Source organism: Pinus tabuliformis, chromosome 1_1 (assembly GCF_031772625.1).
Source record: "Pinus tabuliformis cultivar Carrire ecotype Pingquan chromosome 1_1, CPIR1, whole genome shotgun sequence".
NCBI classification, from domain to species: domain Eukaryota; kingdom Viridiplantae; phylum Streptophyta; class Pinopsida; order Pinales; family Pinaceae; genus Pinus; species Pinus tabuliformis.
This window is the reverse complement of record NC_142297.1, coordinates 675,642,029-675,665,762: the sequence shown is the minus strand read 5'-3', so window position 1 is coordinate 675,665,762 and position 23,734 is coordinate 675,642,029.

The following is a 23,734-nucleotide window of genomic DNA, read 5'->3' as shown; positions in this document are numbered from 1 at the left end:
TCTTACTTCTGTCGATACACAGCGCAACGACCTTGTCATCATATTACAATTCAGTGTAGTCACCTCATGTAACCGATTCTGCCATTGCTTTGTTTCCTCATCTGAATCTGAAGTACGGGAGCTCTCACATTCCCATGCAAGCCGTCCATCCATAGTGGGATTCACTCAGGCTTGCTTTCACGCTGTTATCTTATAGATGCAGTCCAAATCATCGTCACTTTCATAGTCACGCACTGACTATGTATAGCGCGATCATTCAGCAAGGTCCAGAGGTATAACTACGCGTAGTGACTTCTTCTCAAAAATCATCTTGCACTTCTTCAGATTAATCACCCCGTTCATGTCAGTGGCCCACTCAATTCCTAAGAGCACGGGATAGGGTTTGTTGTCATCAAAAATCTTTATCACTTCAAATTCTGCTAGCGCGCTCGCTCCCTCAATGTCCACAGTGATTCCCTGCAATCGCCCCATGGGTATTATCTTCTACTAGTTTGCCATTCACAATTGAATAGGATACCATTGTAGCGTAGGTCTCCCCATTCTCTCCCATGTTTGCTTCGATAGAAAATTCGTGTTCGATCCTAAATCCAGAATTACTTGGTCCATCTCATATTCTCCAATCTGTGCAGTTAACTTCATTTCTCTTCCCATCCTAGTCTTATGCTTCCCAATCTTCCGGACTACGTGCAGTTCTCTTGGCACGGTCCCAGCGCATATGTTAATGAGTTCTTGTAATCCTTTTACAGCTTTACTGTCGCGCAGTAACTTCATGCATGTTTCCAATAATGTCGTAAGCATATATGGGTCCATCTCTGGCTCTGGTCTATCTTTGCTTCCTAAAGTGGAGGCCTCCGCGAAGCTCTTCTTAGCTTCCATGAAATTTTCCTGAGTGCGCTCCACGTCAAACTCCGCTTCCTTCATCGGGGCTTTGCAAACCCAAGTACTATCCTTCGGTTGTTTTCCTTTTTCATCTCCCATCGCGATTCCACTTTGGAGCACAATGTCCACATTTGGATCTTCCTCACGCTGCAAGTTCTGAGTCAGGGGAGGTGGTAGCGCTCCTTTGTCACGTATCCTAGCTATCAGCGTAGGACAATCTTCCTTCTCATGATCAAACAAGGTGCAATATAAACACGACGACCGTGTCAGATTCATGCAATTGCGGGCATAATGTCCTGGCCCTCCACAATTGTAGCAGATCAACTAACTGCGACCTCTTCCAGGTCCTCCTCTGCCTTGGCCTTGTCCGTGCCCCTGAAATCCTGTTCATGCCACTCTTGTATTCTAGTATAGGAGCCACAACTCGACCTGAACTCTGTAGGTGGGAGTTCTATCCATCATTAGCTCATAGCTTCTACAAGTGCGCTCATCGTGTCCCATCGACCTACAAAAATTACAGAACAACTGTTGTGAATTCTATGTGTACTTCTGTAGCAAATGGCAGTTGTCCATTGCATGTTTTCCACTTATTTGGCAAATCGCGCACCACAAGGCAAGTGACACGCTAGGTCCTACTTGTGCTTATGGCCTTAACGACATCGATCCTCCTCCCGCGAGGTAATTTGCGAACACTGGGAAATGGTCCTTATCATGACCCTGAACCTTCATTTTACGCACCACACCTCTTCGCGCACTTCTGGTCGAGCTTTTCTATCCTATTTCAGACTTTGCATCTCAAAGCATAAGTTTTTCAATTGCACGTGGATCTGCTAAACTCCCAAGTTAGGATCCTACATCGGGGTCTCATGCAACCTCATCGCGATCTCTAATGCCTCTGCCTGAGTCGTTAATTTCTGCTATGATAGCGCACTCCTTAAACGCGGCTTTAACGATGCTACAAACCATTCATGTTGTTGTCCATCCGTTAGATTCATATTAGCTTCACGAATCGTACACTTCAACTTCTGATCCAACTCCTAAGGAGTCTCGCCTGGTAGCATCGTGATTTATTTGGATCTAATAATTGACTATGCTTTAGACTTCGGCCTTCTAAATTCTTTGTTTAGCGCTGCTTGGATACCCACGATTCTCACATTTGGATTATCATTGGAGTGCTTAATATACTAGGTCAGTGTGCGGTCCTACAAGGCACTAACCAGTGTCTCTTTCTTTATATTATCATCTGTAACTCCCCGTGCTTCCCATATGGCTGTTACCATGAGCCAAAATTGGTCTGAATCCTCATTTCCCAATCCCTTGAGCACAGACAACTTTATCGTGCTTGCCATATTGACTCCTGGTGGTGGTGGAGGTGGTACGGGTGAAGATGGAGGTGAAGGCGGTGAATCTGGTGGTGGTGTGGGTGGGGGTGGTATTCGTGGAATTATTTTCCTTATCAGATGGACCGCACTTTGCAGCGAGACCTTCGCGAGCTTTTCCTCGTCCCCTCGTGGAGGTGAAATCAAGGGGCTAGTTTCTGGTCCCTTATTTCCTTCGTTCCTGTAAGTTTTTCCACTTCGCGTAACCCCGAACATCAAGGTAATTTCATAACCCTCTTTTCACACAATAACATTTTAATCCAAGTATTCAGGGACTTTACGTACTTACCTCATGGTCCCTTGAGAAAGCGTCGCTCTGCCTCACTATAGCTCACTGAAGTGTCAACTGTGAACTCAGTAATGAATCCTCCTATAATTTGATTGAGCTAGTGATCAATGGCACACATGATCTTATCCTTCGATGCTTCCAACCTTCGCACTAACTCTAGGGTCCACACAATAGGATTGTTGAGTTTCCACCTTCCTTGGCTATCTGCTAGCTTCGTGATCCACTCATACAGCTCAGTAGGAAAAGATGCGAAGAAGATTTCGTGGATCTCTGTTTACAGGTAGCAGTCTAACCACTCTTCTTTTGTCAGTCGCGGGTTCCTATTCTCCTGCATCGCGAACTCGTGAATCCATCTATCCAACTAAATTTCAATTTCCTTCTTAGTTGGATTCCAATGGTGCGACATCAGACATCCTATGCAGATTACGGTCCCGGCAATGGAACCATTTGTTGGCTTGATGGGGCCTAACCCAGGTTCGGAGTTAATTAGCCAAATAAATCCCTACACTACTGGCACTTTCGACATCAACCCAAGGTGCGCAGACTGAAGTCTCACCCGAAGCAATATGGGGGGATGTTGGAACCAAGTTTCCACACCCTAGAGATGTCTAAGGGGTCGATTTAGTCCAACTATGCTTAGCTTCGTGTAGGTTACTTCACGCACTATTCTAACCTATGATACCTTCACTGTTATAATTGTCCTTCATGCAACCGTAACCAGGGGGTTGAGGTGATTTCCCACTGCTATGGCAACGATATGCGCTATTTCCCCAAGTGCACCATGTATCTTAATTATCCTATTATAAATGTTAGTCAACTTTGCATACCCTGATACTATAACTCACATTTATTTAATCTACACAGTTATATATGTTTGCACACCATATAGACAACAAAAATGCAATTTATACCCAATATATTCGATACAGAAAATAGGAAATAAATACTCAGAATTGAAATAAAACTTCTCTTTATTAATGCTTCAATAGTTACAGACTCGACTCGCCCTACGCACTCAGCTGCAGGGGTCCGCGCACTTAGCTGCGGACTACTAGGCCTCTGTGCACTCATCTGCAAAGCCTTCTCTTACTCTACGACCCAAAGGCTCGACTCTACACTTAGATCTTCCTCTATTCTTATTCCATGATCACTCTTATTCTATTAGATTATCTCTCAACTACTTAGAACCTCGCTCTATTTATACAATCCCATGGTCCGCTGACCATGGGTAGATCTCTCAGGCCGATATTACATTACAAAATTGAGGGCGAACAACCTTATGACTCATTCACATCTTCGCGCCCACAAAATGTGGAGTCTTTACATCATATTTACACTTTTTATCCAAAATCTAGGCTTTAAGCCCCAAAAATTTCCTTGGGGGATCCCGTGCCCAAAAAATAGTATGGTATCATAGTTTGCCTATTAATTCAATCCATGGTTGGAGGGAGTTTAAGAAATTTATTTTGGAGAAATTTGTTGACGATAAAACTCCTGCCATGTTGTTAAAAGAGCTCAGAAATATTAAGATGGGGGAAAAGGAGAAAGTCAAAGATTTCAATCAAAAGTTTAACCATATATTGAACAAGTTTCCTCTAGACATGCAACCTCATGATTATATTACTATAGATTACTATACATTTTCCTTGCCAACAAACATTTCGGTTTTTTTTAAGAGAGCTACAAATGAAACACCGACTTTAAAATTTGTAGAAGCAAACACCATAGAGAAAGACTTATGTGCCATTGGAGCTATTACTGATGATGAAGAATCTAAATACTCCAAGGAGACTGGAAAGAGGTCTCAAGCCTCTTCAAATAAGGATAAATAAAAATATTTTGTTGATATTGAAAGCTTGACTAAATCTTTAAAGTCACTCACTAATGAAGTATTTGAATTGAAGAGAAAGTCAAGAAATGCATCTACCGATAACAAGCCTCCTAAGTATTTCTTATTCACAGGGAACAACAATAATCAACCAACTAAATCTACCAAGAGATCGAATGTTGTGTCGAACATCAAAAGCATAGGCATGGAAAACTATTTCTCCTTCCATCAGGAATTGCATTCAAAGAAAACTTTCCCACAATGGAACCACAACATGACCGCTCTAACAGCCCATATTGTTGATACTTTACTAGAAGATGAGTATTCTGAGCAGACAAGAAATAAATGAGCTTGCCGCAACTGAATAAAGTACAGGTATTGGAAACTCAGTTAATACCTTTGATTTCATTCTCAATACTAACAAGAAAAGTGATGAAGAACCACCTGAAAGTGAAGCCCCCCCTCAGAAACAAACTGTTTGTTATAATTTGAGGAGAAAAGTGCTCGTTTCTGACCAAGAAGTGACGAGACAAGAGTTGAAGAAGAAATTGTTAAGAAGGATCTCACCACCAACCAATCATTCTCAAAACGCACAAACAAGTCTCTAAATGCTATTGCTTCTACGAACACTTCCACTAGTAGTAAGAACAAGTATATCACTCCAGAAGTTTCAAACAAAGCTACACCTCTAGACACTACAAAAATGCCTACTAGAAATGAGGCTATTGATTATAATATCATTGAGGACCTAAAAAAATATTTTGCCAACATTTACATCTTTGAGCTTGCAAAGATAGCAGGCCAGCGTGAGTTGCTTGTCCAAGCCTTCTCACAACCTTCATAAAGTGACAAAGCTTCTACTTCTCAAACGATGTCTGGTAAGTCTCCTGGAAATTTCAAATCTATGGTTAATGTTGTAACATTAGATACTAACACTCTTTGTCCCCCATTTATGTTAAATTTTGAAATATTTAATTTCAACTTCCATAATTTTTTGGTTGATTCAAGTGCACCTGTGAATGTAATGCCATTATCTGTTGCTAAGAAAACCAATGCTAAATGGGATAAAATTGATGCAAAAGTCATTCAGCTAGATAGATCATTTGTCCAAGCCATTGGCGAACTCAAGAATGATATTATTTGTTTGTGATTAGACAAAAGAGTAAACCAATGCATAAACATTGTAATTGTGGACATCCCTGGAGCCTATGGCTTACTCTTGAGTCGAGACTGGTCTAGTAAGTTGTAGGGGTATTTTGCAACAAATTCATCACACTTGTGGCTTCCATACAAGGGCAGAAACAACTAGATTCGAGTGGAAATTGAACCCTACATGGAATATAATGTGACACCACTTAAGGGTTATTATGAGCCCACAAGATTTGCAACCGTAATCTTTGGAAATTGTTTCTTGGAAATTGATCACAAGTGTTATCAAGAAATACCATCTCCTGTTACATTAGATACATAGTTGGATCTCCTTCCTTGTACTCCAAATGGTGATAATGAATCTTGTAACATAGATGTACATAGTAATTATAATATAGGAACCAATTTAGTAGCTAATAATATTTGGACCTTGTAATTCAATGGCTCAAAAACTCGGGATGGTTCTGGAGCTAGTTGCATTCTCATAGACCCACATAATAAGAAGTAGATCCTATCATGAGGTTTGGAGTTCGACTGCATAAAAAAATGGTCGAAAATGAAGAACTAATTCTTGAATTAAAGAAATCCATTAACCTAAAGGTAGAGCTACTCAAGGTAATTGGTGATTCAGAAGTGGTTACTCGCCAGGTACGAAACACTATCCACTGTGTTTCACCAAATCTAAAAAACTACCAACATGAGGTATGTCAAAGTGTTATGTATTTTAAAGCTTTTAACATTAGTTTTGTTCCTAGAATTAGAAATGCTTCCGCAAACATTTTAGCTAATGCAACTGCTAGAATGTCGCCTTTGAAAAATGGTTTTTCTATAGAGATTATATATAAACCATCTGTACCTAATAATGTAATTAATTTTCATGTTTTCAATGATGACCAACAAATACTACATTTTATGGCTAATGAAAACATTTTTAGAGATGCATTCACCAAAGAAGACGAGCACGACAAGGATTTATAGGAATCAATGCAATGAAAGGAAATATTATCCATAAAGGTGTAGTGTCCCTGGAAAAGATATATCACCTGCAAAACCGGTTCACAAGACCAATCAATACTAATACTTAGAGCTCAAAGCATTCACTTGAACAAGTCAACTTGGGAATTCAAGACGATCCGAAATATGTAAACCTCAGTACATGTTGTTCTCCACAAGAACGACAAGCATTCATCCACATTTTCAAACAATACTATGATGTGTTTGCATGACTTATGATGATTTAATGACATACGATACTTGTATTATCCAACAAGTATCCAAAAGCTAAGGAATGTTCATCCAACACTTGATCCCTTGATCCAAAAGGAATTAAGGAAGTTGTTGGATGTTCAGATCATTTTTAAGGCCAAACATTCTACTTAGGTTTCATCTTTGGTTCCTGTCAGAAAGAAGTCTGGTGAGATAAGGTTATGTGTCAATATTCGCTCTCAACCAAGCATCAGAAAAAGAAAATTATTTGGTTCCATCTATGGAACATATCCTCCAAATAATGTATGGGTCTGAGATATTCTCACTTCTAGATGGTTTCTCTGGCTACAATCAGGTGGTAGTGGCACAACCATACCACCTCAAAACCATGTTTAGGACCAAGTGGGGAGCATTCGCCTTTAAGTGCATGCCATTTAGATTTATTAATGTTGGTGTTACATTTCAAAGAGAAATGGACATTGCTTTCCATGACCTGATTGGTCAAAGTGTTGTAGTCTATCTAGATGATGTCACTATATTTTCTAAAAGAAGATTAGACCATGTGTGTCATCTAAAATAGATATTTGAGCGGTGTCACAAGTATGGGATTTCTCTCAATCCCAAGAAAATCATCTTTGGCATATCAGAAGGCACTCTCTTAGGACACATAATTTCCAAGATCGGAATCAAAGTTGATCTGGAAAGGGTTAAAACTATAGCTCAAATCTCATTCCCAGTAAACAAGAAAGTTATGCAATCTTTCTCATGGAAGATTAATTTCCAGCATAAGTTCATATCTGATTATGCCCAGATAGTTAAACCATTGCAAGAGATGATTAAGAAATATGAAATCTATAAATGGGAAAAAGGGAAAATGATTATGGCGATAATTTCCTGCTTTATACCTTTGCCTCAGATTCATCTATCGCAGTTGTATTAACGTGAAAGGATGTTGAAGGAAATTAATTATCTATTTCTTTCATGAGTGTTGGCTTACAGGGGCCAGAACTGAACTACCCTACCATTCATAAACAAGCTTATGTTGTATACAAGGCAATTAATAATTCCAGGCCCTATCTCCTTAAAGCTCACACAATTATTTATGTGCCTCATCCAGTAGTCAGAACACTCTTCATGCAATAAGAGTTGGGTGAGAAGAGGGAAAATTGGATGACTTGTTTGTAATAATATGATCTAGAGTTTAACACAGTTCATACTATTAAGGTTCATGTTCTCTATAAACTTGTAGCAGAAGTGAGAGATGCTTTGGAGCAATATATTCCATGATGGGAGCAGGAAATAGAGATGTATAAGACAAGATCAACAATGCCATGGTATTCAGATATACGACAATACTTGGAGCATGGCACCTTTCCCACACATTTATTGAATAAAAAAAAGAGGGAAATTCACCTTTGATCTCTATCTTATCATATCATTCACGGAGTGCTTTTCAGCAAGCACCATAATGGTGCCTTGCTAAGATTCCTAGAGCCTCAAGACATAAAGAAGGTATTAAGGTATTTGCACGACGAACAGACATGTGGCCATTATGCATGTGATACAACTACACATAAAGTAATGATGAATAGTTATTATTGACCCACTTTATTCAAGGACGATCGTGCTTATGTTTGAAAGTGCCCATCTTGTCAAAGACGTGTTGGTCGAGACCAAAAGCCAGTTGCCCCACTACTACTAGTAACAGTTGAGGAACAATTCCAATAGTGAGGACTAGATGTTATTGGAGAAATGTTTCCACACTCATCAAATCAACGCTAATACATCTTAACGACGACAAATTATTTCACTCAATGGACTGAAGCGGTTCCTTTAGGACAAGTCAATGACCAATAAGTCATCTAATTCCTAAAGCAGAAAATTAAAACTAGGTTTTGTGTTCTAGCGTCTCTTGTCTTTGATATTGCGATTTATTTTTATTCATTGAAACTTTATGAGTTCATGTTAGAAAATGGTATTGTATTAAAGCATGCATCAAATTATTACCCACGGGTAAATGGTTTAGCAGAATCAACAAAAAAAATGTCATTCGCATAATCAATAAAATTGTTTTATTTGAGAAAAGGAACTGACACAATGCTTTGGTAAATGCATTATGGGTTGACCATGTAACTCTTAAACCCTTCCTCAAAACCTCGCCATACTTATTGGTATATAGTAAAGAAGTTATCTTGCCTCATAACCTATATATCCCAACCTTGCAACTCTCCAAGTGTCAAGACATGCCTTTTGGTTCAAAGCATGATAGATACTTTTCTTAAACTTTAGGAAGAGAGGCTCAAGTCTAAAGAATTTTTTTCCATTCACCAAAACTGTGTCAAGCATTGGTTCGAGAAAAAATCTGCAGCAACTATGAGTTTCGATGTGTGTGACATAGTATTGAAGTGGGATAAATCCCACGAAGAGAAAGGAAAATACACGAAGTTACAATCTTTGTGGATAGGCCCTTATACAATTAAAGAGAAACTTGGCCATAATGCTTTCAAGTTGAAATATTTAGATGGGAGGATTGACCCTCTTCCCGTTAATGGTCGATATTTGAAGCATTATTTTCAGTAGCAGCTCTAAGTTGTGTTCCCTGTAAATTTTGTTTCTTTATCGTCCATGTTTTGTCTCATGTTTTTCGTGTCGAGTCATGTCTCGTCTTGTTTTTTTGTCTTGGTCATTGTACATAAATAAGACCTTGTGTGAAAGAGTGCATGGCTCAGAAGGGATTTGTGGTGGAGTAAAGAGGAAATGTGACAACCACAATGCTTGGCTATCTGTTAGTTATTCTTCTTTGTTTGGGAAGACACCATAAGTTGAGCTAAGTATGGACAAAAAATACAATATATCCAAGAATAAAACCTTGAGATTACCTATAAGCTCCACATCTATTCTAGTATCCCAACTTCTCAACTTGGTGTTAAATCTACTTGTTGTTTTTACATGCTTATCCAATCTAGTAGAGAAAGGATAAGGGGAAAATCTATAGTGAGAAAACAATTATCAAAGGTTATATTAATAATTATTTGAAGTGGAAACCTCTTTTTCTCTTAATAAGTCAGGATCCCTCTTCTTCCCATTGAATTAATAATTTTTGAATCATGATTCTATTAAATAAATAAATAAAGGGTGAAAGAAGAGAAATTATTCTTGTGCAGGGAGATGAAGTAAGTGACTTCATTGGGGTACTATTTAGGCTCACTGGCAGCGAAGAAATGCATGTGCTCATGTAGTGACTCTTTTGGGGTACTTTCTAGGCCTACTGGTAGTGGAGAAATACTAGAGATGAAACTCATACTCTGAATATCTTAAACTCTCCATGTATATATTACCCTTTCCTGGATCAAAACAATTCTAATATGGAATAGTTTTATGTGTTTTAACCAAGGAAAGGAAAGTAAAGTGCAATGTATATAACTGGGCTAAATCTAAATTTAAAGGAAATCTAATTGGTGAATTAATACTTCCTAAAGGACTAACCCTTTAACTGAAAATCTATTCCTAGGAAGAGAAGCCAAAGTTCACCCCGTGTGTCACCGAGTGTTGTCGTCACTACAACACCCTCTAAAACTTCACTTCATTCAAGTTTTGGAGCCTACCCAAACTGTTATATCAAGTGTCACTTTGGTCATCAGGTGTCTCTTCAAACCATTTCACATGTTTCAAGTGTTATTTATCATTCCTAAGTGTCGTCGCATTGTTTAGAACATCTCTGGTGCACTTCATGGTTATAATACCTTTATTTGTTGTAAAACGACACTTTTGGTCACAGTCGCACACACTTCATTTATTATTCTTGGAGAGTGTTTGTAAACTGGAATTTTGATGTGTATTTCTCATTTTTTGATCCTGTATAAGTCTTATTGATGAGTTGGTATGTGTCGCACTTGATTTTATTTATAAACTCATTATGTTTTCCCATTGTCTTCTCCTCCAAACTTAGACAAATTTTAGTTGTACAAGTTAGCCTACTAAGGATAGGAGAGCACATGGAACACTCTTGAGCCTTAGTCAAAACCCTTTCCCTATTCAGAATTCACCCTATGCCCTCCAAGAGCACATAGTGCACTCCCAAGCATCATCCTCTCCTTCCCTTTCTGAACTACGCCCTTAAAGTAAGCCTTCCTCCTTGTTGAGTGCATGGAACATCACTGAGCAACATCATGGTCCCCTCAACCTTCAAACATATGCCCTACACCCTTCTTGGCCTATTTTGAGTGCAAAGCGCACTTGGGAAGGCCCAAGCCTGATCCCTTCAACCTTCGCACTTGCACCATGGGCCCTTCTTGGATCCCTTGATCGCATAATGCACTTCCAAGCCTCAGTGGCCTTCCTTCATCCTTCAGAATTGCACCATGCACCCTCCATCAAGCCTTCCCTTCCTTGTTGAGCACAAAATGTATCCCTGAGAATGAGGCCCTCAGTCCTTCCTCCTTAGCAATGCACCATGTGCCCAAAAGTGTCCCTTGTTCTTCTCGAGTGCACTGATAAACCATGAACATAAAAATTGCATGAAACATGTTAGAATAGGATTTTTTTTTAATGATATTTGATTTCCATGAGTGATCTCAGTTGCAGGTATTCCAAAACAACATGGAAAAGATGCATGAAGATATCAGAAAAAGAGGGAAGTCAAAGGAAGCATTCAAGAATGAAGAACACAAGATGTCACAACAAGAAGAACATTGAAATCCTGATGATCGAAATAGCCCAAATGAATCCATATGATCAAAGACACTTTGGAGGATAAAGACATCAACAACATGGAAGTTGCATGCAGGATTGAAGATACAAGTGGAAACATTATCACCTATCAAAAAAGTCCATGTCATCATTCACTATGATTCCAAGTCATCAATGTTAGTGACATGTCATGTTCTCACCACATGATGATGTGGAAATCGTGATGTAATTATGTAATGATTGTAAAAGACAAAGAAGTGGAAGTCCAAGAGTCATGTATGGACAAAAGAGCCATATGAAGAAGTCCAAAAGACATGTAATTCCAAAAGTCATTTAGAAAACTAAGAGTTGTGTGGAAGTCCAAAGGTCATTAGAAGTTGAAAAGTCATGTGAGAAAATCAAGAGTCATGAGGATACAAACGGTCATGCCTCAAGTTATAAAAGAAGCCTTATTACTCGAGAAAAATAATTTTCACCTTGGCTTCTCCTATAGGGCATTATAGAGATAAAGATAGTAATTTAGGGGAGCAAGAAATGGCTCTAACGCTCCACTATTAGAGATAGTGATGTTCATTGTACTCATGCATCTTGGAACTTTTGCTCAATACGTGAAGCCATTTGGCCAACATATTTTCATGCATGGATCTTGGATGTTTTGATACTATTCTTCTAATGTTTGTGGTTTATGTTGACACTCATATGTACTAAAGTAATTGAACTATTTCGGTGACTTTGGTGCTCAAATTGTTGGAAATGTGTTGTGATAATTTTAATGATCATTGAATCTATGTGAACTATTTCTATTGATGTCTAACGATTCTTCCTTGTTTATGTGCATGCGTCTTCACTGGATTAGTACTATTAATTTTATTTTAGAGACTCACTTTTCTTCCTTGCAGTGAAATAACCTTAATACATCTACAATCGAACATTCCACAAGGCACACTCTCTTGCTCATTCAAAAGCACATGCGTGCTACTCTCTCATGCTAATTTCTTAAGGCAAGGAAAATATCTAAGCTAATGACATTCGGGCCATAATTTTGGATAGGACTCCTACACCAAATAGTGTGAGGTCTAATCAAGACCTCATATCGAGGATATCCCCTATATGTTGGTGGGATCCAACACCGTCAACATGTGTCTTCAGCAAATCCTCTTCCATGGCCATTGCTAATGGAAGGAGCGATAATCCCTCCTACAACCAAGTTTTCGGGGATGGCTATGCACCTAGAAAGTATGTGGCCCCCAATTCAATTTAAACCCCTTCTAGATCCAATCAGAATCCTAATCAGAAAGATCTGAGGAGGTTGGGAAACTAAGCAAAAATACAAAGACCGGGTAGTTGTTTATCGAAAGCAATTGTAGATCCTAAATATGAATTCATATCTAATCATATAAGGGAGTTTATTCAATACATGCATGACCATGCACTCATAGGAATATTATTAGGGATTTGGGCTATCAAGAGAGGCCTAACTCAATGGATCCAACTCAAATGGAATCTAAGGGACCAAATCAAATTGGAGCTTGATGCTAGGGTTTTTTTCAACATTATATTTGCCGATTTGGAAGATCGCAACATGGTTTTTTAGAATGGGCCATAATTTTTTTAACTCAATTGGACTGTAACTTCGATAGTGGACTGAATGATTCAACCTAGACAAGGAAGACTTTATCACAAGGAATGATCCAATTTTACTCACTGCCAAAAGAGTTTTGGGATGAGGAAACACTAGAGAGAATGGGAAATTCTCTTGGGAATTATGTCAAAGCATCAAAGGAAACAAAGTAGGGTCGCTACATCTCATAAGCTTGCATATGTGTATACATGAACATCTCTGAGCCTCTCCCAGAATATATTGATTTCTATTTCTAGGACGATCTATGAAAGAAATATCTCGATATGATCACATTCCCTTCAGATGTAGAAGATGACATGAGTATGAGAATTTATATTGGGACTTCCCACTAGTTAAGAAAAATGAAACCTCAGAATTGGAGCCATCTCAACCCAATGACGGGGTTACAATAATAGATTGGGGTCGTAGGAATTAAAAATAACAACCCCAACACCAGAGAATATTGGAGAAAAAAAGTTAACAAATTGGTTTGACCAACTAGTAGCATCAAATAATGATGACAACCCCATCCTAGACCAAATGATAGATGTAGACATGCAAGAATCAATGGGATCTTCCTCGACCTCAACTTAGTTAAATAATGTAGAGGCTCCAACCAATCCAAAGAATGCACTAGATCCCCCTTCACAACCACTAGTAAATCCCATGATTTCTCAGTAACAACCTTTGGAATTTGCTTCCCTAATTCTTTATCCACCAAATTTACTTCATGTTGTGCCATAGGAGTCTAACGAGATTCCAAACCAAGTGGAAAACATGGAAATAGACCTAGATTCTCTAAACCTGCCAAAGATTGCAAAAACATGAAAAGGTAAGCATCCATTCACCCTCCCCAAGCAACAAGTTTGTATAATAAGAAAATCATATTTAGAGTATAAACATATAAATACTAAATCCAGATCAGGATAAGGGCTATTGGGACTCCAAACACATTCTCTGAAAGAAGCAGGTAAACTATAGAAAGAGGAGAAAATATGAGGTTGAGAGAGAAAATTACAAATGTTAGATGGCATAGGAGGAAACTTGGTAAACTCTAGGCGAGTCAGGGCTGCCACAGAGGTTTTTCGTGGCTCCAATAAACCTCAGCCATGAATATTATATCATGGAATATGAAGGGCCTTAATAGCCATAGTAAACCAAGGATCCTAAAAGATAAATGGTCAGAAGACAGGGCATATTTTATGATGATATAGGAAACTAAAATCTCAGTGGAGGTCTTGTTCAACATCACTAGAAATTGGAGAGGGAAATTCCATTCAATTGCAATAGACTCCCAAGGGAATTCAGGAGGATTATCAATACTATGGGATGATCAAATCATTTGAGTGATCAATATGTGTTCCACATTTTGTGTCCCAACAGTGAAATTCTAGGTGGTTGGAATGGGAAAGCAATGTTATTTATCCAATCTGTATGGTCCAGATACCCCTCAGGACAATCAACTATTTCTCAAGTCAATCACCTAGACTAGACATTGGATATTCCCATATCCTTGGATCATTGGTGGTGACTTCAATCTGATCAATTAACTAAGTGAGAAGAGAGGAGGAATTTAGAGATTTGAAGCAGAAACAATCTATTTCCAGGAAACTATTAACCTGATTGGCCTTATTGATGCTGACATATCTAATGGGATGTGCACTTGGAACAACAAACAATGGGGTCAGTAACAAATAGCATCAATATTCGATCACATCCTAATATCATAGAATATAATGGAATGATATATTTTTATTAAAGTGTCCATCATCCCCAACCATGGATTGGACCATTAGGCGATATGTCACAATTTCGATCTAAAAGTGCACCGTCGTAATCATACCTTTAGATTCGATAAATTTTGGCTTCAACACCTAAAGTTCCTCTCAAACATCCAAAAATGGTGGGAGGAGATAGGAAATATTCTAGGCACAATAATGTTTTCCTTATACAAAAAGTCAAAATATATCAAATGGCAACTTAAGGGTTAGAATAAGGGGAAATTTGAAGATATTTTGAAAGAAAAATGGAAGTTGGAGGCTAAAATCATAAAAATATAGTAGGACAAAGTCATGTATGGATGCTTGGATAACCAAATCAACGAAGAGGTAGAAACTCTTTAGGCATTAGAAGAGAGCAAGAAGCAAGAGGAGTTTTGTGGAGGATTTTTTTGTATCTAGTGGCTGAAGGAGGGGGTGAAATACAACCTTTTTTCCACAAGCTTATGTTACAACACAAGCACTGGAAGAATATCTTCTCTAAGAGCCATTGATGGTAGCAAGCTATAAACCCATCAGGAGATATTCCATGAGTTGACCCACTTATTTCAAAACATCCTATCTTAGCCTATTATGGATAAACAAGAGGCCATTATGTAGATAACAAGACATGTTCCTTCAATCATTAATGAAGAACAAAACACAAGCCTTATGTGGGAAATAAGCCTCAAGGAAGAGAAGATGACCATTAAGGCGATGCCCCTAATAAGGTCCCTAGGTTGGATGGTTTTACCATAAAATTATTTCAATTGTGTTGGCCAATAATTGGGGAAGAGGTTTGAAGGGAAGTGGAGGACTCTCAAAGATCTAAGTCCATTCTCAAATAATTTGACACAACTTTCATCGCTCTGGTTCCGAAAAAGGAGAAAGTTGAAGACCCTAGTGAGTATAGGCCAATTTCATTATGAAATGTGATATACAAAACTATTACCAAAATAATTCCCAACAAGCTCAGACAACTCCTCCCCAAGCTCATTTCCCTGGAATAAACAAAATTTGTGGAAGGAAAATAAATTCTATACAAGATTATGGTGGCACATGAAGCTGGCACCCACTCCTTGAAAATAAATAAGAATCTTAGCATGATGCTTAAGTTAGATTTATCTAAAGCTTATTATAAAATAAATTGGGGGTTTTTGTGTCACATGTTGGGGAGTTTTAGATTTTCAAATGAATGGATAAATTGGGTCTTCAACTTTGTTTCTTTAGCCCCTTTCTCCATATTGATTAATGGAAGGCCCCCTCTAACCCCTTTAAATAATCTTGGGGATTTGATAGGGAGATCCTCTCTCTCCTTTCCTTTTCATCCTGGCTGTGGAAGGATTGGGGTACCTCTTCAAGCCAGATGTAGTTAAGTGTAGACTCAAAGGACTCCACCTATATGGAAATGACCTACCTCTTACCCGTCATCAATTTTTTGATGACATGATCGATATTGGAACATCAATGGTACATGAATCTTATTATTTTAACCATATCTTAGACATGTTCCCAATGACTTATAACATGGAAATCAATAGAACCAAATCCCAGGTCTTATTTTTCAACACTCTGATGATAATCCAAAGGCACATAGAAATTTTTTTGGAGATCCAGGTTAGCACTTTACCATCAAAATAATTGGGTGCTCCACTCCTTGATAGCTCTCTTTAATGGAATTTCTAGGATTAAATGATTGCAAAACTCCAGAAAAAAAACTATGCAACTGGATGTTTAGAGCTCTAAATATGGTAGGATGTATAGTTTTGTTAAAATGTAGTTCTACAAGCATTGTGTGTATATATTTACTCTGCACTAATGGCCTTAATGTCCATTCTCTATGAGTTTTTATGCATCCATAGATCCTTCCTCTAGGGAGGCATGAGGTTAGAAATGGAATGGCCTCTAGTAGCTTGGGATAAGATTTACAAGACAAAGCTAAAAGGAGGACTTGGCTTAAGGGACCCTTCCATGATGGCTACGATGTTGGGAGCTAAAATATGGTGGTGGTGGATCTAAGGAGGGATGGATATATGGAAAACCATATGGACACACAAATATGACCCTGCAACTCTCTTACAACAACTGATACACTTGAATGTTTCTATCCCAAGATCATCGATCTAGACCCTAGCCAAGAAAGGAAGGGAATTAATTTAGAAACATTGTTTTTGGGAAGTGAAAAATGGGAGCACAACCTTGTTTTGGGTAGATTCGTGGAAATAGATGCCAAAGTTGGAGGACCAGAGGGAACTAGAAAAAATGAGAAGGAAAATAATGGACTAGGGCAGAGTCACAATAGAGGGCTATTGGGAAGAGGAAGTCGATGATCACGATGGAGGAAATGGATCACCCTAGAAAAATGGCACTCCAAACCACCTAAAGATATATGCAAAAACTTTTGGAATAGCTTACAACTTAACAAAATCCTAATCTCACCCCAAGAGAACAAGCTAAGGTGGGGGTATAGTTCCAAGGGAGTCTTCTTAGTCAAAGAAGCATATCAACTGGAAGTAGGATATCAAGAGAAAATTGCTAAGGAATTTTGGTTCATAATATAGACATGACACTTATGGCCCAAAATAAAAATATTCTTGTGGTTGATATTACAAAGAAAAAACAAAAAAAAATCAACATGGGACGATATTTAGAGAAGGAACTTCCAGGGTCCATCTACATGTTAGTTGTGCTTAATGGGTGTGGAGACCCTACACCATATGTTTAATATATGATCATTTACTTGTGGTCTATAAAATAAAATTAAAGACCACTTTCATAAATCATATGAGATTCCATAATACATATAGAACATAATAAACAGTTGGAGGACAAAAGCTTATGATTACCCCATATTCAATTGCATTTTGAATATTTCCCCCAAAATTATTTTTTAGAGGATATGGAAATAAAGGAACAAGAGTATTTTTAAAGGCATATCAATGTCGTTAGAATCTATTTGGAATTCCTTTCTAAAGAATGTTATAGAAATGGTCCTTTCTTTAAATTGGTCCACCCAAGACTAGTAGGTGTCAAGTTTGGAAGTGTGTATTCTAAAGGAATGGTTTCTCTCCCAACCTAGGAATAATGCCACGATTAACCACCCCCATCCTAGTGGTTTCTATAGTCTAGCTAGTTGGTGTTATGTACCTAGGGGGGATAATATGGGGTACCAAGGGAGGTACCCAAGGTAATAATGTAATAATGGGATGGGCCATAGTAATAAATAAGGTGGTTAACCCATGTCATGTAAGGGACCACAAGTAGTTAATAATAATGTAATGGGCCCATGGTATTAGTTGATGGTATGAGGAAACCATGGTAATGATGCATGGTATTGTATGTATGAGGCCTATATAAAGGCTAGAGACTCCACATGGAGGAATATGAAGGAGAACACTCCACAAGCCATATGCCTGTTCATACAAGAATACTTCTCTTCATCTTCATATCTCTCCATGTGGAGTCTCTAGCCTCTATATAGGCCTCATACATACAATACCATGCATCATTACCATGGTTTCCTCATACCATCAACTAATACCATGGGCCCATTACATTATTATTAACTACTTGTGGTCCCTTACATGACATGGGTTAACCACCTTATTTATTACTATGGCCCATCCCATATCAATGTCGTTAGAATTTATTTGGAATTCCTTTCTAAAGAATGTTATAGAAATGGTCCTTTCTTTAAATTGGTCCACCCAAGACTAGTAGGTGTCAAGTTTGGAAGTGTGTATTCTAAAGGAATGGTTTCTCTCCCAACCTAGGAATAATGCCACGATTAACCACCCCCATCCTAGTGGTTTCTATAGTCTAGCTAGTTGGTGTTATGTACCTAGGGGGGATAATATGGGGTACCAAGGGAGGTACCCAAGGTAATAATGTAATAATGGGATGGGCCATAGTAATAAATAAGGTGGTTAACCCATGTCATGTAAGGGACCACAAGTAGTTAATAATAATGTAATGGGCCCATGGTATTAGTTGATGGTATGAGGAAACCATGGTAATGATGCATGGTATTGTATGTATGAGGCCTATATAGAGGCTAGAGACTCCACATGGAGAGATATGAAGATGAAGAGAAGTATTCTTGTATGAACAGGCATATGGCTTGTGGAGTGTTCTCCTTCCTTAAGGAGTGAATGTATGGTGTTGCCCTACCATAAGGGTTTTGATAATAAAGAATCATTTCATCTTATTTCTGGGTTATTTGCATTATCTCATATTTCTATATCAGATCTATAGTATTTCTGGGTTAGATTTACAACAAGTGGTATCAGAGCACTTTCTTGGGCAAACCGTGGAGAATTTTTTTTTATTTTTGCAGAAATTTTTTGGGTGGCGAAATTGCAGATCAGATATGTACGTTTTGGTGCAAGATCTGAAAAACATAATTGTATATATGTATTCCTGGTAAAAAAATAGCCGATTTCAAAAAAAAAATCGGTTGAATCGGAGTCCGGATGAAGAAGATATCGCTGATTTAAAAATCAGTGGGGTTGCAGACAATTTTCAGGGCAGCGATTTTGCGGCGCAGATCTAGAAGTCCTGGTACAAGATCTGCAAAATCTAATTGCAGATCTGGATTCTTTGGGAAAAAATACCCAACTTCAAAAAAAAATCAGTCAAATCGGAGTCCGGATGAGGGAGATATCGCTGATTTAAAATCAGCTCTTTTTGCAGAAATTTTGGGTGACGGCGGGAGAGTTGCAGCGCAGATCTGAAATTCCAAGTGCCTGGATCAAGATTTCTACCACATGGGCAGATGCAGAATGATTGTTCCATTTCCAAAAACAGGTTATAATAGGGATTCTGAGCAATATTGACGAAACTGTGACCATTTCAAATTTTCGCCAATTTTTTTGTGATGGCGGGCCTAGATCTGAATTTGAATGACTTATATCCATTTGATGGCTCTCATCCAGCCAAATGGCTAGCACAAATGGAGAAATGTTTTAGATTGAATTACATCATGAATGATGAGACTCAGCTGAATTTGGGAACAATGTACTTGGACAATGAAAGGTTGCAATGGTGGCAAGGGCATCAACGTCGCTATCGTTGGCCCTTGACTTGGGACAAATTCACTAAAGCTCTTATGGACCGCTTTGACCGTAAAGCTAATCTTGTGGATAAGCTCACACAGACCGACACACAGCCTAGCAAAGATTTTATTTTTACAGGAAAGAAGGAAACCAAGGAACCTAAAGGGTTATTTTCTGCTAGTATCTCCTTATTGCAGGTTCATGGATTGATTCAGAAAGAGAAAATCATTGTGTCTATAAATCCGAGTTGCAAGCAAAATCTCATAAATGTCAATTTGGCAAAAAAATTGCAACTCCCAGCAAAACAAATTGCACATACACAGGATGATGATAAGGATGTTCAAATCTATAAGGATTTGAAGCTTTCTATGGATAAGTATGTGTTTCATGGTGATTTTTATGCTTCAGAGATGGATAATATCGATGTTGTTTTGGGATATCCTTGGATGGAATCTGTGGGTACTATCAATATTAATGTGCAGAAGAAATTCTTGAAGCTATGGTATAAAAAGAAGAAAATTACATTACAGGATATTTCCATCCATAAACAGGTAGAGTCCACGGAGGTTGACGCACAAGATGTTACAGGGACTGACATATCAGATGATGAGCAGTTGATGGTCGACAATCAAACACAAACAGAGGCTGAAGCAGAAAAGGTTACAGGTGCTGATACATCTGAGGACGATTCAGTGGTTGAATTCATATTGAAAAAGAAGACACCACAAGAGGCACCACAGCAAGGAGAAATAAAGAAAAAGCCATCGTGGGTTAAAACTTCAACATATCATCACCTACATCACCCAGCAAGACAACAATCAAGATGGAAACACATGGACAAAAAACCCCGCAGGACAGATCGAGAGGAACAAAGATCCACCTACTACACATCCACACAGAAGAGCTATCGCAGTCAACTTCCATCTCAAGCGAGCGAGGCACCAGCGAGATCGAGGGTTCACCTTTCTCTTGGATGGCTAGATGCACGTGCATGGTATCAGTGGACTACTCTTTTGAGTAGATCTTATTATTTATGTTCTTCCCATGTTTCGGGGAGAAACATGTTTAGGGAGGTGGAATGTTATGTACCTAGGGGGGATAATATGGGGTACCAAGGGAGGTACCCAAGGTAATAATGTAATAATGGGATGGGCCATAGTAATAAATAAGGTGGTTAACCCATGTCATGTAAGGGACCACAAGTAGTTAATAATAATGTAATGGGCCCATGGTATTAGTTGATGATATGAGGAAACCATGGTAATGATGCATGGTATTGTATGTATGAGGCCTATATAGAGGCTAGAGACTCCACATGGAGAGATATGAAGATGAAGAGAAGTATTCTTGTATGAACAGGCATATGGCTTGTGGAGTGTTCTCCTTCCTTAAGGAGTGAATGTATGGTGTTGCCCTACCATAAGGGTTTTGATAATAAAGAATCATTTCATCTTATTTCTGGGTTATTTGCATTATCTCATATTTCTATATCAGATCTATAGTATTTCTGGGTTAGATTTACAACAGTTGGAAACCCCCTTAAGCCACCTTCATGAAATTAAATTTTGATGGGGCCACCAAAGGAAAGCTTGGTCCCATAGGGTATGGAGGTATCATCGTAGATTATATAGGAATGTAGGTTTTCATATACTTAGGGACAGTAGGAATTAATTCCAGCAATGAAATAGAGCTAATGGGCCTAAGGATGGGTCTAGAATATGCACAGTGCCAAGGTTATAATTAATTCTTCATAGAATGGGATTTATAGCTCATTATCAATATGTTATGTAGAATACAAGTTGGTTATCATATTCATAAGATGCCTTAAAATTTGGATATTGAAAGCACTAGTAGAAAGAGTAGCTCTTATAATCATGAAAATCCGATCTCTTATTCCATTACATGTAAGGTGAACCAGAAATAGAGTAGTTGATCTACTAGCTAATTATGGTTGCTTGGAGTCCTCCAGGCCTATGGCATCAAAGTGGAATTGCTTACCGACTTCTCCAATGAAGATGGAATGTTAGAAGATGGTTCACGAAGAATGGCCAAACACAAATGGGTTGACTAGTGGAAAAAGGGGGGGGGGTGTACCACAATCCCACCTGACCAATAGGTTGGGGGATGTGGTGGCACACCCCTGGAAAATGTAATCAATTGTGAGCATCATTAAACATTAACGTGTTGGGAAAGATGATGGTATGTCAATTACTGAAGGAGGGTGGCAGAGCACGTGTGAAAGGGCGAGCTTCAATTGAAAATTTTGTGGGGAATGTTTCATATAGGAGATTTTTCTTATGAGAAACCATGGGAGTTCATTCGATAGGGAGGCCAAACTAAGGTTGGAAAGGAGGAGTCTGACGGGAGAAGGAAGAGTGACAGTTTGGAGAATTGCAAGGTGAATACATGAATTGGAATTGAGGACACTAAGCCTTGGAAGAATGGTGTTTGCAACTGGCAAGGGGATGTGAGACTAGGAATGTTTACACCCAACAAGGAAGTGAACCTTAGAAGCTTCAAAACAATACTCTTGGATTGTGCTCTACCTGGAATAAGTAGTTATCTTTTATGTATTTGGAATATTTACTCAATGTTTATCTGTAGGTTTCTCCCTCTTAACTCATATAGGGATACCCCCTCTTTCCTCGCAATATTTTGGGGGGAGGTTGGAAATTTCCTTATAATTAATTGTCCCATTTCGAATTGTGAGGGGGCATAGGTGTGGAGTTTGAAACCAAGCCAGTATGGTTTTCCTTGGGTGAGTAATAAAATTTTTTTTGGGTTATAGTTTCATTTACTATATTGTAGCTCTGTGGTTTTGTTTTAGTCTTGAATTTTAGGTTAGCTTGTCTGGTGGTGTCATTCTTATTGAGAATTAACAACTCTAGGTTTGGTATTAGCATTTGTTGGTCGAAAGAGGGATTTTTTTCCACATACCTCCCTAGGGTGTGTCTAGTGTGCTAAACGCCATCTGTTGGTGTGGTATCATAGAAGTATGGGTCCTTGTCCACGTGGTTTTGAGTGGGTAGGATGGGGACTTGATTGTCTTATTCTGAGCAGGTGTTTAGATCCAGGTGGGTGTAGTTGGGGCTTCCGATGCTTTACTAAATAGAGTGCCTCACTAGCCATCTATCAGACCCTGTTTTGTGAAGTCCTTGGTTATTGGAAAGGTAGGTGGAATTGGAAGAGAGCCCTGTCAAAACAAAAAAAATTATATCATCTAGTCCAAATACCAATGGTTATAGCCATAATGCTGAGGAAGAGAGGTCGAGCTAAAAGAGGGGAAACTTATTATGAGGAGCATGACCGATGAGGGAAATCCAATCTACAGAACATATAAGTAGCATTTTCTACGATATAGAAAATGTAGATTACTAGGAATGTGTACGAAGAATTGTCATTGTCCGAGGGGGAAGCCTTTGTTGCATCTGGGTACACTGATTTGGCTCCTTTGTCCAACTCGTCTGATAACATGCGCATCATTGTCTTGAGTGCAGCTGGACCAACGACATACTGATGCATAGTGTCTATGCTGATCGTTAAGCCTCCACTAGTGGCTATGCGCATCAACTCGTCAAAGTACATGTCCATCTCTAGTCAGACTTGATTCTTTGTCTTTTCCTCAGTGAGTGTCCCAATGGATGGGATCGCATGCGCGCACACAACAACATCCATGCTTCTGAACACCCATGCATGTGAAGCCTACAAACTAGAGATGAGTTGCGGGAGTTCCTCATAGTTCTGGATCTGACTCCAGATGTGTGCCTTCAACTCTACTGCCTTGGGCTTCATCAACTTGGGAAAGTGTAACAGGGCTCCCTTGTATCTCATTTTCCATGTTTGCATGCGGTCGATGGTAGTGTAAAAATCTGACAATATGTGT